Source organism: Sabethes cyaneus, chromosome 3 (genome assembly GCF_943734655.1).
Source record: "Sabethes cyaneus chromosome 3, idSabCyanKW18_F2, whole genome shotgun sequence".
In the NCBI taxonomy this organism is placed as follows: domain Eukaryota; kingdom Metazoa; phylum Arthropoda; class Insecta; order Diptera; family Culicidae; genus Sabethes; species Sabethes cyaneus.
Genome location: NC_071355.1, coordinates 196514352 through 196530570, shown reverse-complemented (window position 1 = coordinate 196530570; position 16219 = coordinate 196514352).

Below are 16219 nucleotides of genomic sequence, written 5' to 3'. Positions count from 1 at the left end.
ATGAACGACAACTCCAGCGCTGAGCGGCGACGACAAGGACAAGACTGATTGATGCTACGAAATATGAAACACACGAGACAGAATAAAGAATTATAGCTTCAAAAATATGTGCATTCGGTTGAAGTCGGGAATTTAAGGGAAATTTTCACTTCCCATCCAGAGGGCACAATGCTGCTGCTTCTCTTCTCTATGGCCAGGCCAGGCCAGGCCAGGCTTGGCGATCGTGCCACAATCAGCGATCGAATCAATAAAACGGAAACCTGGGCAGGATCGATTCGTCCTGTGGCACGGCAGTCAACCGCACCACTACTCGCTGGTGGTTGTCTTCGGCATCATCATCCATCCTCATCGTCGTCCATCGTTGCTGGTCGGTGGTTGCCTCCGTCGTCAATCGTCAGCTTGCCTCACTTCGCTAGAGAATGAGTGCGTTCACCTGATAAAGAAGCGGCAAACTGTGCGTGGTTTGCGGGTACGAAACATAAAATGCAAAGGAATATACATTGTACCCCGGCCCCGGCGATCCTTAGAATTTAGTTAAACGTTCAATGATTTTTACGATCGCTCAAGTACTGGGCGGACGGATCACGGTTGAGTTCCGAGTGTTGCCCGCGGGGTTAAGAGGCTTACTTGCGCGTATTTTGATATGCGTAAATCAACGATAGACGGAGACAGACAGACCGAGCGCGATAGCGACCCGACCAAGTGTGTTGGTCCCATACACAGGAACAATGATTAGCTATGCTGCTGTACGGCCGCGGGGGTAGAGTGCATTCTATCACGTTTTCAAGATTGAAGAAGTACAAAGCGCTTTCGGGACATGAGAAACTTTGATTTTGCTCCATAAATTTTAATGCGGATCCGTTCGACTGATACTGTTTTCAAGATTGGAATTGATCTTCAACGTTATCGCAAGCCTGGTTGTACTAATCTTTTCCCATGGGCGCAGTTCCAACATGTCGAATCGAAGTGAGTGGGCAATGCATTATGTTACGCGAATTTTTATCGATAGCCGTCAAAGCTGGACGACAGTTTATGGAAAGGAGAGTCCAGGCTGACACTATTCATCAATCTCCCGCCAGCAGATGGATTGATTGCTACGCAATTTCAGCTACGAATAAAAAAGAAATTCAGACGATTATATTGACAAACGACAGCCAACGACCCCCTACCTTACTGTATCCGGCGTTTTGATCGATCTTTATCGTCCTTCGCATGGATAATCATCCTACGGCAATAGAAAGCCAAACAGCTCATTGTAGCTTTATGTTCGTAGATTCTCTTGATTTATGTTGCCCGAGAAGAATCCCTGCGCGAATAGCAATTCATCAACTAGCAGTTGACCGAGACAATGTTGTTTTAATACCACCGGACGGATTAATAAAAACCCGTGCCCTCTCGAGACTCGCAACCAAGAGATACTAATTAAAACCACTTAACAAAACACTTATCACTGACATAATCTTTACGCCACATATTAATATTTATAGCGTTCCTCAACTATCTGGACAAATTTATCGCTAAAGCATCAACGCGTCCACTTTAACTATTTTTATTCCCCCTACGGGTGTGGCGTCTGCGCGGGCTCATTTCCCCAACTTCCAGGCGGAACGGGGCGTGATCCGCTCATCAACTGTGCCCTCTATTCGAAAAGGAAACACAGAAAGACAGAAGAAAAACAACCATTCGTTCCCAAAATGCTTTTCATGGTAGTTTCGCCATATAAACAATCCATCCACCAAATTGGTTACGGCTCGATGACTTCTCACTTCACCTTTCAATCAAGCTGCCCTGCAGCCGCCCGTGGCCGAAATTTTTACAACCGTAATGAATTCTAAGATCTAGAAGGCCCCTCCAGCAAAGCGAGCACACCGGTAGAGATCTATTACCATAGATCGTAATCATTTTGCCCTCCAAGTTACGTACACCGGAATGGATAATTTCTTCTGTTACAGTTTTGCTGTCTGGATTTACAGTACTTTTCAGTTGGTTGATTTTTTTTTGTAGCTCAATAAATTAGAATTCAAATCTCTACCTAATTGGAATTCAACTTTGAACGGTAGGTAAGTGTGGCTTGAAAGTGCTGCAAAAGGTGTCAGGAATTGAAATTTATTGTTCCACAGATGGGAGAATGAGTGAACACAATCTAAATTTAGAGAGCCACTATATTTACGCACTTTGGTTTTTATTCTTGTCTTATCGAGTTAGAATTTCCACACAAATCTTGTTATTCGGTTTAATTTCACAAGTATGTTATAAATGAATATCTTTTTTTAATTTCACTATCGTCGCTGCGCATTAGAGCGCAGTAGGTCACTCGTGGCTTTTGCGGGGTTAGGATTTGAACCTGAGCCCTTAGCGTGAGAGGCATGAGTGCTTACCACTACACCAGAATTGACCGCTCAAATGAATAATAAGTTTTTAGATATCCATTCACTACAATTGTTTTCTGTTGAATTAGCTTTAGTTTTGTTTATCTTATCCTATTTTGGAATACTTCTGAATTTTTTTACTTCGTTATTTTCTAATGATACTATTTTAGCTAAAGTATTCATCTCCAAGCCATGCTTAATCTACTTTTTGAACAAAAGGCACAAATGCAAAATCAAGCTTTCTTATAAATATAGGGAAACTTGCTGCAGGTTAACAGTCACGTCAAATTACTTACTTTACTTTAGTGGCGACGATCCGTTATCGACCCTGCGCCTAAAGAATGATGGTCTTCCGTTTTCTAATGCTCTCTAATGCTCTCTCTAATTTTCTAATGCTTCATATCGTTTTCCATCTAGTTCCACCTCGGCACCAACACCATTTGGACTCCTACGATTCCTACCAGCAACCATGCTTCCTTTTTGGCGGCGTTAATGGTAAGTCCCAATTTCACTGCTTCCAATTTAAAGGGTCTAAAAGCCTCTTCCACTACTGGTCTACGGTTGATTTCGATGTTACCGATATCATCCGTAAAACCAAGAAACAGGTCCAACCTTCCAAAGCAATGTTGAATAGCAGGTTGGAGAAAGCACCCGCTTGCTACAGTCCATCCAAAGTTATGAGGTCTTAATAGTATTCTGACGCATGATTTGGACCCATCCAGCATTGCCCGAATCAGTTTAACAAATTTCGTCGAAAAGCCAAGTTCATAGTTCATAGATCATTTCGTTTAACTGAATTATACGCCGCCTTAAAGCCGACAGACTACAAGTTGTACTCCTGGAACTTGTCTAGTAACTTACGCAAGGTAAACTGATCCGTCGTAGAGCGACCATCGCGAAAATCAGCTAGTTACTCACCGACGAAAGACTCCGCAAACGGACTCAGTCTACAGAACGGGATACGAGAAAGCACCTTATAGACATGATTGTGAGGAACGTGCTGCTCGAGCCAAAGATGCTGATGCTGATACCTTATAGGCAAAATTGAGCAATGTAATGTCTCGATAGTTTTTCACTCGAGTTGATGTACTGTTCTTCCGCCCAGATCCTGACAATGAGCTCGCTCCCACTTTCAGAAGTTCAGCCGCAATACCGTTCTTCCCAGCAGCCTTACCGTATTTCAGCGCCCGATTCAATGGACGTACATGATAGGGAACGAACACGTAGATAGAATAAACGTAGTATGTGACCAAAGGGTTATGCTAGACGCTGAATTGAACTTTCGGGAGCATGACAGTCACATGCCAAATCTCGAAGAAATCTTCGGTTCATTCTCCGCGTCTTAGCTGAGTTCCGTGATCCATATTGCTTGCGCGCCTTGTATTTCAGCCTAGTTTGATCAGTCTTGGAAACAGTAGCTATTGTATGAAGCTCGTTCCGTAATGACAGCTAGAATCGAAAAGATCCAATCACGCTTCATAAAACATGCCTTGAGATTCCTTCCACGGCGAAATCAAGATGAGCTACCGCCGTACGAAGCACGACGCCATATCCTGGGAATGAACACCCTTGAAAAGCGGTGAAACATCCAAAGGACGACCTTCGTCGGCAAAGTTCTAATGGGAGAAATCGATGCACCTTGGATCCTCGCTTGATGTACAGCCACGCCATCTCCGACATTGGGATATCATGAGACTACAACAACATCGAACAGACATGTCCAGAATGAGCCCATCAGATCTATATGTTTGCTATTTAACCGGTACTATTGTTTGTTTGATTTTAATGTTTGATCTAGTGCTTTTCGCGACTAATTGACAAATTATGTACACCCCTAGCTTTATCACTTAGTTCGTAAGTGTTCATGTAGACTGCTAGTCCGATGAATGTAAACAATAAATAACAAATAAAATGATTCAGAATGACATTTAACTAAAATGGTGCGGTATGACCGTATTTGAATTCAATGGCTCGGTACAACCATTGATAAGTAAATTGAATCGGTACGACCATTATTCAATGAATTATAGACGTATTTCACGCCAACTCGTCTATGGGGTTGGCAGCACCCTCTCAGGTTACAATGAAACTCTTTGTGTGAAAAGAGTTCATGTAAATAAACAACTTTGCATTACTTAGTTTTTCGAAAATTGGTCTAGACTAACTTTCGGAAAAGGATAATTCTTTTTACCTTTGTTATACTATATAACAAAGGTTTAGAAATTGGTCGAAAAACACGAAATTGATCTAAGGCCCGGAGGGCCGAGTCACATGTACCAATCGATAGGGTTCGACGAACTGAGCAATGTCTGTGTGTGTGTGTGTGTGTGTATGTGTGTATGTATGTGTGTATGTGTGTATGTGTGTATGTGTGTATGTGTGTTCGCTCCGAATTTTCTATCGCCTGTTACTCGGAGATGGCTGAACCGATTCGACCGCTATTACTTTTGTTTGAAAGGTACTATTGCCTAGTATATCACTATTAAATGGTTTTGTGGTCTGACTTTTCGTTTGAAAGTTATAAGCAAAAATGTGAAAACTACGTGACACGGTTTTCTCCGGAACCACGCAACCAATTTTAACGGTATTAGTACCAAACGAAAGCTCTTACTATTACTAAACATTTTGCTAAGTTTTATTGAAAACGGACAAGCAGTTTAAAAGTTAGCCCTGAAAAACCTGTTTTGACTAGGTACAAATGAACGCCTGTTTCTCAGAGATGGCCAAACCGATTTACACGCTATTAGTTTCATTTGGCAGGTAATATAGCCGGATAGATCACTATTGAATGGTTCTCTGATCGGACGTTTAATTTGAAAGTTATGAGTAATCGAATACACCACACCAAAATTAACAATAATTTATAATGATTTTAACCAAGTTAATTTACCTAATTTCATTTATTTTAATATCAAACGAGAGGTTTTCACACTACGAATATATATGCAAAATTACATAAGTATAGGTTTTACCGGTCAAAAGATATTAACCCTCGAACACTCGCCCCAACTTTTATAACACGGTTACTTGCGCGCAGAATAGCCCAAACCCAAAGAAAACGTGCGCACTAGATTTTTGACTAGGAAAACTTGGTTTTAAGTTTATCGAACCTTTGGAAGAGTTTCTTAAAATTGGAAGTTCTATCGTCTGGTAGAATTTGAATTTTGATTAATCCCCCTAAAAGTGAAATAAAAAAATTATTTTCCTTCAGTGTCAATACAACACATGGATGTGTTCTGCAAACTTTTAGAGCATATTATTACAAGAAATTTTGCTGAAAACAGTAACCTTCTATCTCTTCAGTGAAGGTAGAAAAATCTTATTTATTGTATATGAATTTGTAAAATCAGTTTTTCTATTCTAACTCTTCTTATAATTGTTGTATGACTTTTTCGTGTATTACAAAGTTGTACAAATAATAAAAATACACAACTTTGTTGAATTTAGTATACCTCTATGTTTGCTTGTTAGGAACTGTAGAACTTTAATTGTAAAAACTAACCTGATTTTGACCCCGAATTACTCGATTACCAACAGACGGATACATCTTAAACATTTTACATTTGCTGGTAGTTTTGCTGCATACAGACACCATTTTTCCATATGAAGAAGCGAGAGAAAATTCTATTTGGGTTTAATTGCGGTACACGTCACATGCTACCTGCTTCGTTTCTGTGATGTCGGTTTATGCTAATCTTGTTTCCTAACAATTTCAAGTATTAATGCATTGAATAATTCGGACATTTTGCTCATAACAAGTTTACTGAAGAATATACGTTAGTATATACGTAATATACGATTTGTAACTTTATAACAATATGGCATTCAAAAACCTACACATGTTGTACAAAATACAACAGCGTGAGTAACCGAAAGTTAATAAAAATTGATGAAATTTATTCAAGAAAACTTTTTTGTTGTGAATCAAAAAGAATGGCATTACGGGAAATTATGCATAGTTCAAAAACTTACAAACTAGACGTTTACTACGCAATGCATATGTTAAAGAATAATATTTCATCTTACAACTTACTTTTACTTGCACTTACCCTCATTAGTAACAACTTACTCAGCAATTTAAGCATAAGCATAAGCATAGGATACCGCCCGTGTGCTGCTACTCCGTTATTGACCAGGACCGATGAAAATTGCAAAATGATGGTTGGAAAAAGCATACTTGGGACAGCAGGCTATTTTTCATTGTGCAACATTATCAGGTCCCTGCATGCTGATCAATACCGACGCCGGCCACGTCCGAATGCGGGTCCTGGTGGGATGGGAAGGAATGTTAGTCCAATACTTGTTGCTACTAAAGACCAGGGAATCCTCTGCATCTTCACAAGTATTTCGGGAAAGGAATTGTTGTTAGTAGATGGGCGGAGCTAGATGGATAATGTAAGTATGTAAGCATCAGTCATATGAGACTAACCTGGATATTCGAAAATTTTCTTGTAAAGCCAGTAACTACGAAAATTAAGATATAAAAAATACCTTTTTAACAAATTCAATATAATGCCAATGGTGCTCATATACAACCATAATTTAATTTATATCGAAAAATACTACGCACATGCGAGATTTACGGTTCAAAAACCACGTAACAACTTGAACTTATCCGCGATCAGGGAAATCAGGGATAATGAGACGAGTCAATATAGTCCCTAAGTTGATAAGCATTTCCTCTTACCAACGCTAATATGCAGAGATATAGCACCCTACACGCTTAGTAACAACTTACTCAGCAATTTCATGGAAAAGGAACTATCAAAATTTATAAGTGCTTCTATTTGGTTCAAATTTTGTAAACTTATTCAATTTCCAAAAATTTCATGTAAGCAAGTAAGATCGTATAACAAAGGTTCCTTTCACCACTAGGTGGATTAAATCAGGTTTTTCTCTTTTCAATTATAAAAAATATAACTCAAAAAATCATCAGAATTCTGGAATTCTGCCGAATTCTGGAGGGCGTCTGGTCCCCTAGGCACCCCTTCTAGCTACGCCAATGACAACAGTAGGTCCAGATGCTTCCGGAAGTCCGCCTTGACATGTCTTATCATGTACATATGATGAGACCACTAGGCTTCGTTAGTAGCTGGGTGTACAATTTCCAGGCCCGTGACTTTCCCACCGTTTTTCCGTTCGTTAGGATTTGGAGCCTTCTGCACCTGGCAAACGTATGCAGACCCTCCCGGTCCTTGGCTCTCTGAACGAAAATATGAATATGTCCAAGTCTTTCGTTCAGAGAGCCAAGGGCCGGCAGGGACTGCATACGTTTGCCAAGTGCAGAAGGCTCCAAATCGTAACGAATGGCAAATACGGTGGGAAAGTCACGGGCCTGAAAATTGTACACCCAGCTACTAACGAAGCCTAGTGGTCTCATCATATGTACATGATAAGACATGTCAAGGCGGACTTCCGGAAGCATCTGGACCTACTGTTGTCATTGGCGTAGCTAGAAGGGGTACCTAGGGAACCAGACCCCCTCCAGAATCCTGCACGCCCTTTCCTGAAATTTTCACCATTGGAAATTGAAAACCGCAAAAATTCAGTGTATATGTTCCCTAAAATAATTCCTTCCTTATTTTTCTCGTGCAAAAACCAAACGAATATCAACAGCTTTGTAATTATGATATTACACACCGAAATCTCACATGTGATAGGGACTAGGGCTATTTCCAAGATTTGGGAGGAGGAGAAGCTACCGGAGGAATAGATGTAAGGAGCTCTGGTAGTAAAGTTGTTATAACAACTGTTAAGTTGTGGCAACCGATATATATCCAATTTTAGTCATAAATGAGTTGCTGCAACTAAAAGTACCAAATGTGTGCTGCTTGGAAGAGGCATAACACAGGTAAATCCGCCTACAAAGTACTCTCCTAGATCTTGTTGCACCGAGTGTTACCGGGTGTTCGTAGGGAATTACCAGACAAGCTTCATGGGGCTCGGGCAACTAAAGACCATATTTTTACCATTCGACAGATCAGACATATCAGATGTCGGGAATACAACCTACCCACGAACCATATCTTTATTGTTTCTAAAGCAGCATACGATACAGTCGATCGAGACCATATGGAAGATAATGCAAGAACACGGTTTTCCGCATAAACTGACATGACTGATCAGAGCTACATAGGATCGAGTGTGTGTTTCGTGCACACCTCCGAGACACTCTCGAGTCCCTGTAACATAAAGTCCCATAAAATTAAAATTAATTAAAAAAAATATTTAAAAAATGTATATTTGGTTGGTTGATAGGAGTTAGGCTTAGAATTGCTAAAAGTTTCAAATAAATCCCCTCCTCGAAACGCCGTCGCTACCAAGCCTTGGTAGCAGCGGAACTCCCAAAAAAAAAGAGAAAAAACGCACAAATCTTGGGATGCGGCAGTAGGAAAAAAAAAGTCAACGGCAGTCTGTCGGTCTCTTGGGTTTGATCCCTCATCGACTTCAGACATGCGAGCTGTCTGAAGTTTGCTTTACCTAGTGCGTAGTGAAGTTTTCGGAGTTAGAGTCGGTCGCGGAATTACTCGATAACCGTTTCGCTAAATCTATGTCGGCGGGTCGGCAGCGTTGATCCCTGTCCATTAGTTCGATAGCGTAGTGAAGTGACCAAGAGCGCGAAACTGAAACCACGTGTCCACGGAGTTGGATGGCCACCGATTAGTGGGTCGACTCCGGAGCACACTGCAAGTCCGCAACGCGATAGGATCGGTAAAAAATCCTGACCGCTGAAGTGCCGTGCCGAGTGGGCGAAGTGTTTGAGGCCTCGCCGTGCAATACGTGGATCTAGAGAGATATAGACTGCGGCAGGAGGGAGGGGTTGGTGCCTTTGTGAAGGGTGACGGCTTATCCTGCATGCTGTTCAACATTGCTCTTGGGAAGTTAATCCGACGAGCGGGTATCGAAACGAGAGGCACAATTTTTACCATGGGTAGTCAACTCCTAGCCAGAAACTTTGCGACGCAAAACGCTACGATCCAGAAGCTACGGTAGCCGTCATACGAAGCTAACAATGTACATAACCATTATTAGAAAGGTAGTCATTTACACAGTTGAAGCCGGGATGCTGCTCACGGAGTACATACGCGCCATTGTCGTGTTCGAGCGGAAAATGCTGCACACGATATTTGGAGGAGTAGAAACTGAAAGCGGAAAGTGGTGGAGACGTATGAATCACGAGCTACAGGCACTGCTTGAAGAGAATCCCATCGCACATCTGGCGAAAAATGGTAGGCTACGGTGGTCCAGACACGTCGTAAGGATGCCGGACGATAATGCGACAAAAATAGTTCTCTACAACATCCCAATCGACACCAAGAACAAGGAGGCTCCACGCCCAAGCAACAATGTAAGTTTTATTGTACTCTTATGGCGGTTTTCATGACTAATTTTGATCTTAAATGCCATCATAAGAGTGAAATAAAACTCAAATGTTACTTGGGCGTGCAGGATGGCTCGACCGGGTTGAAAGTGATTTCCGACTTCTGAGACGGCAGAAAATTGGCCCAAGATCGAGTTGAATGGAGACGACTGCTTGAAACAGTACGAGCCACTTCGGCTCCGTGCTGCTAACGACAACGCTTATATAAGTGTTTATACAAAGTGAATTATTTTTGAAAGGCACCCCCTAGGCCTCTCCCAGGGAAATTTCCTAGCTACGCCAATGACTGTTGTTCCCCGTCTAGCACAAGTATGATGTTCCGGAGAAAGTAAGGATGCTGAAACTTTCAAAGTTTGCCAAGAAATACATGATTTGGCAACCAATCTGCTCATGTAGCAAACGGAGTGCGCCGTTCATGACTCGTACCTCAAGGGGTGTCTCCAGAAGCGTCATGGAATGGTACGAAGCCAACGGATTACTTTTGTACCCAAGGACATTAATCCTTCAACGCACCGGAACTAAGGTCAATAGAAAACTACTGGGCTAATATGAAGCAGGCACTACGAAAGCATCCCAAGGAGGTCAAATCTGAGGAAGACACAAAGAAAAAGTGGATTTCCGTACAGAAGAAGCTGCAGCTAAAGAAACTGACTAAAGAAAAGACACTGGAGCTCAGTCACTCACGGCCTCCTGTCATCATTAAACCTGATTTGCTCAACGATGATTGTTGTGCGTGACTCTGTTCAAAGTTGCTAGGAAAAGTTCGAACAATATTTTTTCGAGTTCAACATTTAGGCGATTTTATGAACTGTACGATACAAATTTGATTGCCTGATGTTTTCGTTAGGCAGCAGGGATCGATTTTGTGATGATACGATGATATTTGTTGCCGTTTGCTTACAATCATTATTTTCAGTCGCGTTCATCGACTAATACTCCGCAAGTTTTCGAGCAAAAGATTCAGAAGGTTTCATCGAGATTCATGCGCACTTGGTTTCGACGAATGGAATATGAGTTCCTATGTCAGTTCTTTAGTCAGTTTCTTTAGCTGCAGCCAGAAGTTGTACAGAACCTTATGAGTGGAGCTAAGCGTAAGATACGAGCATACGGTTATGGTATTGAAGTTGAATGAAATAAAATATGCCAAAAGCTTACTAATGTCTGAAAGTTTAGAAAGGATCGGTCAATTAGATAATTTTCTACAGCGTTTCTTCCGTGGTGCAATTTGATGTGCCACCCCCTTTAGTTTTGCGATATGTAAATCAAGTGTGTAAAAATAAATCCGTCATTCTACAATTAAAGCTTGATTTTACCATTCCAAAACATGCTTTTTAAAGATCCTACCACTTGTTTATGCCTGGACTTGCCAGTAACAATGTAATTGTCTTGAACCTGCTATCTAATTATCTCCGCCAAGATTCTTGGATTCGTATTAAATTTTAGTCACTGTAGAACTTGGAAGTAAAATGGCAAAACTCTTGTGTGCTGACGTTCTATTCAGAATAAAAAGCCTCGCCGTACCACCCAGCGAGGTATCCTCCCATACTGGCCGTCAATAGCACACTGACCGGCCGAGCAGCCTAGTAGCAATAAAATCTATCCACGGTAATTATCGCACGGTGATTAGCCGAAATAACACCGGCAATTTCACACCGTTTTTACGGCCCAACCAGCGCCACTTAATCTGCGGGATTGTCGAGGTCCCCGGCACACTCATTAACCTTTCGGGTGGGGGGGCGCACGCGCCCGTTTGCTCTCTAATCTCAAATCGCTCCACTGTGGCTGCGGTGCGGCTCTTTTGGTTTGAAAATACTTCCCTTCCACTTCCCTTGCTCCTCGCCAGCCAAGGTGAAGTCACTCTGGTACCACGGCAGCCAGCACCACCGCGGCAAGCATGACGCATCTGGCCATGATGATAGTTCTCCGAAATGACTCCGCACAAGTTCGTTGTAAAGCACGGTCGCACGGGACAGAGATTGCCTGTTTGTGTGCTACACAGGAAGACTGTGAAGGTGTTATTCCATCAATTAACTGCTTAATTAATTGATTAATCAATTATCTGCTTGTATGATTGATAGTCGTATTTATGTCTCCGTGGAATGCTTGACAAAACATGGCCAATTGCACTTCTTAGGACCGAATTTCGCAGATTTGCTTTATGATAAATGGCAATACTATATCTATGGTACTCTTCGCGTCTATCGGAGTTCGCCGTTCATTGGCATTTAAATCGTTTTAAATAGAAGAACATTTTCCCACATTTCAGCAGCCTATTGATAGATGTCTTCTTCAATTTGTTACGTTACACAATTATTCAATAGTAGTACCGAACATGTTGCCTAATATCGTGATTTCATCATTTTGAATCGCATTGTGCTATGGTCAAAAGACGTTTATCAAAACTGAAACTAAAATAAAAGTAATTTCCGAGCTGACTTGTTGTTTTTAAATATTATCACCGGCAATGTTTCATACTAAAATTGAGTAAGATTTTCGAAAGTAAAATTTGACTCGAAACTTATGCAAATTTTGATTTTAAACTTTAAATTTAATCACCAAGAAACCAATTGCTAAGATGGAACAAGTAATTTTTTTGCAATCCTCAAAACTTAGTGAATTGTTCAATCTTACAAAAACTAAATAAGTCCTTTGGCATTACACTGGTGAGTTTCCACACCAAAAGCAGCCACTTTCCCCTATGGTATATTCGCAATTAAAGTAGTGATATATGGTAAATTCTGCGTACCGAAATCAACCAAAGCTATCATTCCCACCGCCTCCTGTGGACATTAAGTAAAGTATGACAACTCTGTTAGCCGTAGCTTCGCCGTTCGGCCGTGCAGTATCACTGTTACCTGTCCGAACCAATGAAAACATTTTACCGTTGATTCGAATCTCATCACCGAAGCATCAACTTGCATCGTCATCCCGCCGCTGGGATCCTCGTAAAACAACCCGATATTTGATATCTGAATGATTTTGATATCAAATTATTTTTTATTGATTAACTGCATGGTGGCAATGATTCCTCCCAGCCGGCCGCGATCGTCCGAGTTCCGATGATGGCGTACTCGGATCTGCATGCATGACCGTGTGACATTTCTTAAACTTCTTCTCGGGCGGTTTATTGTATGGACAGTTTTATCCACCACCCAGACACTGCCACATTCGGATTCTGTTCCAATCACGAGCCAGGCAAACGACGCGATGCGCCATACGAATTCCGAAACTACCTGCCGAGAGAGGTGTTGTTTTAACAGGTTGTTAAATTTTATTGCTTTTCTACAATCGCGCAGAATGAACTCCGAAAGCAGTCGTCAGTCTTGGAGTCCATCTCGGAGGCGACAAGCGCGAACTTCTGCAATGGATCTTCCGTGGGGTTAATCGGATAAAACGCACGACTCACTCGAGCGCGTCCGCCGGGAACGTCCCCGGTCAGAAACTTGTCAAGTCCAAAATTTACTGTTATTGGTTGGAAGAACAACAGCGACGTTGAGCGAAGGTCTTCTTCTCGTTTCGCTCTTCCAGACAGACTAGCAACAACAATCATTGCTCGGCGAAGAAGTTATATACGTTTGCACTGCCGTGGACAGAACCACACCCCCCACCACGGTTAGCAGCAAGCTTCATTCGGTGAGAGCATACACTCGAAAGGATCGTAAACGTGAATAACATTTTGCCGGATTCAGGAGCTAATTCGAATGTAATTAAATTCTAACTAGAATGATAAAACGCTGAATCGCATGCTCATCTTCACCTGCTGAGTGACCAAACGTTTTACTGTGGCTAGTAGTTTCCTTTATTGCACCTTGCTAATTGATAACGTCTAATTCGATTGCTATACAGAGTAAAGTGTTCACAGAATGTGGATACATTAAGCGATTGTAATAAACTTTCCAATCTTGGTGGTTCACGATAAATGAACTCGGAGCAAGTTTGTTTGCATTACACAAATTTCTATGACTTGGTGAGATGTAGCTTTAGTGAATAAATATTAAATATTCCAGATAGGTACCGTAATACCTCGATATAAAGCAACCTCGATGCAAAGCAAAATTAATAAAAACAACTATATCAACTTTCATTGTGATGTGATCTTGCATTGCTGTACTGTGCGAAATAAGTTATGTTACAATTTCGTTATTTAGATTTTCAAATTTCAATTAACAAAATCTTTACACACTCTTCGTTTCTTCGCATTTCTTTATGAATCTGTTAAACTACAAGACCAATCATCATGAAATTTGAACGTTAACGGTTTGAAAGGCTTTCCTTTCAATTGCAATCAATTTCGTTTAAATAGGAATAAATTTAATCATCATTTATTTATTTAGCATCGTCTGCTTTCGTGTCTCGCTCGTTGCATTTTTCCGACAGCGATTGTTTTAGCAGGTCATTTTGAATTCATTTGAGCATATTTAGCAATGGTGCGTTTATCCACCGGAATTTTTATTGAAATCTTATAAACGTGCATTTTAATCGTGAAATCGGTTACCTAGGAACATCGCGCGTTATTTCTATCAATTTATGATTATCAAATATCAAAAGCTTGATAGCTTTTATTCAGCTTCCTAATAAAGTAGTCGCATCAAATGCCCCGTTGTGTCCAGATCAGTTCCTTTCTACTAACAACAACTCCTTCCTGTGACACTTGTGGATGATTCAGAGGATTCCTCGGTATCTAGTAGCAGTAAGTGTCGGACTAACATTCCTTTCCCTCCTAAATTAACCTGCATGGGCGTGGCTAGCTTTGCTATTGATCATCACAAAGAATTAGATCACCTGAAAATGCACACTGAGATACTCTGCTACTCCCAAGCATCATTCTGATGGTTCTTTGTGCAATCTGAACTGATCTAGATTAATCGCTGGCAACTCACAGGCGGTCAAACTGTGCTATGCTAAGCTATAATGTAACTTCGAAATAACGTAACGAAAATAAAAATAAAGTTGGTTATATCGAAGTATTACTGTATTAGAAATCAGATATCTTTAAACATTAATATGATACCCGCGATAGCGAAATTTAACTGATCAAGAAAAATGCCTAGTCCAGGATTACTCTAAATCAAACGTTGAACTGTATGAAATCCAAACATATTGTTTGAAAATGTTATTATTGAATTGTTCAATACAATAGATTTTCGGGCTATTATCTTATCTAATCTTACAGCATCTCATTTTATCTTATCCTATCTTATCTTATCTTACCTTTCCTTTCCTTACCTTACCTTACCTTACCTTACCTTACCTTACCTTACCTTACCTTACCTTACCTTACCTTACCTTACCTTACCTTACCTTACCTTACCTTACCTTACCTTACCTTACCTTACCTTACCTTACCTTACCTTACCTTACCTTACCTTACCTTACCTTACCTTACCTTACCTTACCTTACCTTACCTTACCTTACCTTACCTTACCTTACCTTACCTTACCTTACCTTACCTTACCTTACCTTACCTTACCTTACCTTACCTTACCTTACCTTACCTTACCTTACCTTACCTTACCTTACCTTACCTTACCTTACCTTACCTTACCTTATCTTATCTTATCTTATCTTACCTTACCGTACCTTACCGTACCTTACCTTACCTTACCTTACCTTACCTTACCTTACCTTACCTTACCTTACCTTACCTTACCTTACCTTACCTTACCTTACCTTACCTTACCTTACCTTAACTTACCTTACCTTACCTTACCTTATCTTATCTTATCTTATCTTATCTTACCTTACCTTACCGTACCTTACCGTACCTTACCTTACCTTACAGTTTTCCATGGATTTTGCGTCAAATGTCTGCAATGTATTAAAATCCGTAGATTGCAATGGGCCTGGGCCTTAAGCATCATCGCCCCATTATATTCGGATTGCTATTGCAAGATATACTATCATCCGGTGAAGTGAGGATGGCAGCACAAGATCGACAAACCAACGGAGACATAAGGGTGTTACGATTTATTTTTATTTTATTGTTGATTTTCTTCATCTGACTTGTGTCTTAATGAATTTGGGAAAAAAGCCGAAAAGGCATAAAAGACCTTCTTTTTGGTTGTATTAAACTTAACAAAACAAACTTAAGAACTAACAATCAAGCTTAAAGTGTACAAGATAAAATAACAAAGTTAAAATGCAATAGTCAGGTCAATACATCTAATGGGCTACGATGAAAACTAGCGTTACTAACTCCGATTTCAAAAAGGTGAAATACTTACTGTGCACATAGAATAAAACGGAGAGTTACGTAAAAACTCGGAGCTAGCGAAAGGAAGGCTGAAGAATCCATCACGAGCTCTTAAATGTCTAGGTTGGACCTCAGCACCCAATAGTTCCAAAAGATTGGGACAATCAATTTCGGACGAAATAATTTTAGCAGCCAGAACAGCTTTGACGATTTTCCTCCTATTCTCGAGTGAAGTAATACCAAGCAATCGACAGCGGGATTCATACGGCGGCAAG